At 34.6% G+C, this 3,272-nt stretch overlaps 1 long non-coding RNA gene across 1 annotated transcript; it reads right to left on the minus strand.

Moving 5' to 3' along the window:
• Positions 1-1,251: 1,251 nt before the first annotated feature.
• On the minus strand, positions 1,252-1,972 carry LOC102660838 (uncharacterized). Its single transcript, XR_001383789.3, has 3 exons — positions 1,844-1,972; positions 1,460-1,513; positions 1,252-1,353 (listed from the first exon to the last, which is right to left on the minus strand). It is a non-coding gene; the product is annotated as an uncharacterized lncRNA (long non-coding RNA).
• Between the last annotated feature and the right edge of the window lie 1,300 nt (positions 1,973-3,272).

Here is a 3,272-nt window from a genome sequence, read left to right on the forward strand (position 1 = left end):
AAATAAAGCGATTCTATGACGGTCAAATAGGGGATACAACGACGTTTTTTGAACATCATTGAATGTGACGTCGTTTAAGCTTAAAAATTTCAACGACGGGTCCCAAAACATCGTCTTTGAAAATGAACAACTTTCAAAGACCTGCTTACCTTAGCAACGTCTTTGAAAATAGCATTCAAAGACGGTGCTTACTTCAACAACGTCTTAGAATGTCTATTTTCAAAGACGTTGCTGATGTAAACACCGTCTTTGAATTGAATATTATTTTTAATTATTTATATTTTTTCAGGTTGATATCCCTTCAGAAAAAATATAAATAATTAAAAATAATATATATTAACATGATTATAATTAATATTAATGGTAAAATTTATTTAATAAATAAATATTTAAATGATAGATTAAATAAAAATAAGAGGTTTATGTATTATTTGTATTAAATCTATCATTTAAATATTAATTATTAAATTAAATTTTAATATTAATTACGATAAATTAAATTTTTTTTGCTTGAGATATATTTTAATCTGGGAACCGATTAGTAAAAATAAAAATAGTATAGATTAAGTGAACCTTTTTTTTTAACACGTTCACTTGACTACTATTGACCTATGTACCATAATATATCCAACCCAAGTATCTAGGGAGGGGACCCAATTCGTAGACTTGGGACACTTGCTAACAATTTTGTTTTTGAGATGGTAGGAAATGGTTATTCATGTCTTTCTATTATGTCTCAAACTTTGTGGATAGTACACTAAAAACTTTTTTTTAAGGGCCAATAAAATCTCATTATTGGTCCATTTGATAGAGAAGTAGAGTGGAATAAAATGAAATGGAAATTTAAAATTGAAGTAGAATATATATGTTTGGATCTAATCTCATTTTATTATTCATTTTTACATATTTTTTATTCTCTTTTTACCGCAAACAAACTGACAATAAGATAGGTAAATGGTATCTTTTTCAATTACAAAATACAGAAAATGCAGAACACAATTAAACATGTATATCCATCCCCTTGTATCAGGACCTATATTAAGCCCAGCTCCAAACCCTTGTGTTTGAACTTGTCCCTGCCCCTGGATATTCCATATGCACACCAAGCTAATACATTTTATACCGAGAATATATACAATCATATGAAATATCAGCTAGCACATACGACAAAAACAAATTATGTACAAAATCCAAGGTTAAAGAAATAATATTATGCCAAAATTAAAGAAATAATATTATGCCAAAATTGAAATGCTCAGCAAGGAGGCATGCATTTGTGTTCGAGTCATCTCCACCAATAACAACAAGGCCTTCCAAGTCTAGTTTCTGCACTGTTTCTTCAGCTTGTTTAAACTGTACATGTAAAATAAATTACTCCCGATACTTGAAGAAGATGTGTAACAGTACAAGAGTTCATATGATCAATCTTTATAGCAAATCTGCAAAGAAATAGGCCAACCTGCTCTGGAGTTTCAATCTTGTCCCTTCCACTGCGAATCATGTCAAAACCACCCTACCAACAGAAATTATTCCTATTAGGTGTTGCAATCTCATGATTACTATTTCTAGGAAAAAATTGAAACAACAGCAAGATACTTCAATTGAAAACATTTACATGCATGAGCCACCAATAGAAGGCAAGTCATATGCATCAACTTTACAGCATCAGATTGAGAAGTCAAGAAATACAAACAGCATGACAGTGAAAGGAAAATATTTATTCCACACAACCATATTCGAATAAACAAAGGAATATGTGAAGCTCCAAATATACCAGTAATAAATTATCATAAGAACAATGAAAAAAATAAATTGGGTCAAAACTACACTTAGAAAAATAAACCTGATTTCTGTAAGGATAAATATAGTCTGAGGTGAGTTCAACGTATTTGCACTTCTTGATGCCAGCTGGACCACCCCTGAAACCATACAATGTGCTTCCTTCTGCAAGGTCTTGCAGGTAATGTAAAATCAAAATCAAACGTTCAAATTAAAACATAACACAGATTCAACTCAATTCAATTGAAGATTATCCTTTACCGAAGATTCCAGAAATGACATTGTGACCGCCGGGAGCCTGACCACCGGATAGAACCACGCTAATCTTCAGCTTCTGATTTACAGGCGGCACGTGGGAATCGCTCAGCACCAAAGCTGCCGACGGTTGCCCGAACAGGTTCGGAAACAGCTTCGCGATCTCCTCTGCAAAAAAAAATTAATTTAATAATTAATATTTAAATTATAGATTAAATTGCAACGCGCAATCAATCAGAAATATAAAACCTAATAATTGCAACGCGCATGAATTGAAAGTAATCGATTAAATTGAAGTAAAAGAGAGTAACGACGCACTCCGCCAGCGCCACCGGCATCTTGGTGCGTAGGCCGTCCATCTCCTTCTTCTTCACCAAATCGACGCACTCTGCAACTTCTTCACCGACGACTATGACAATGACTTCTTCTCCAGCGGCTACTTCTTTTCTGTCTCCTCCCTGGCGACAACCACCACCACCACGCCACCAACCTCCAAGGCCTCCATTTTGATGCAGCCGCAGTCCTCGATGTTGGAAGCAGTGAAACACAGTGCCAAAACGGCCTCGCCCGAGTTCTTCAAACACTTGGTATTCTTCTTTGTTCACAGCTACTTCTGGATCTAGAACCTTCGAAGGCGCAGATGAAGAGACACACACGGGCATTATTTTAAAATTTTAATTAGACCAATTAAAGACGGTGTCTATCAAATCACCGTTGTTGTCTCTCCTAGCTTCAAAGACGGTCCATATTCACACCGTCTTAAATTATTTTAAATAAAATAATTTATTTTATAAAATAAATGTCATTCAGTTTTCTACTACGGTGCTGTAATACCCGTCTTGAACAACTAATTTTAAGACGGGTTTGAGTAACACCGTCTTTGTATGGAAGCTTCAAATTACGAAAATGTCACCGCATATATTTTTAAGACGTTTGCATCACGACCGTCTTAAAAACTATGTCGTGGAAAGGCCTTTTTCTAGTAGTGTATGGATCCCTCCACATGTGTCCTATAAGAGTCTTTAGCAAACTCAATTATGAGAATGCTCATATGTTGTCCTTGATGTGTCATTTGCCACCACAAACACGATCACTCTACAAACATAAAAGGGTGAACAAAAACAATGACTACAATCCAATAGGTGGAATAAGTTCTCCCGAAAAATAGGAATCCTGTTAGCCGAAGACCAAGTAAAAATTCATAAAATTAATTTTACTGTATGCCCATTCAGTTCCAA

The sequence above is a fragment of the Glycine max genome, chromosome 12 (genome assembly GCF_000004515.6).
Source record: "Glycine max cultivar Williams 82 chromosome 12, Glycine_max_v4.0, whole genome shotgun sequence".
In the NCBI taxonomy this organism is placed as follows: Eukaryota; Viridiplantae; Streptophyta; class Magnoliopsida; order Fabales; family Fabaceae; genus Glycine; species Glycine max.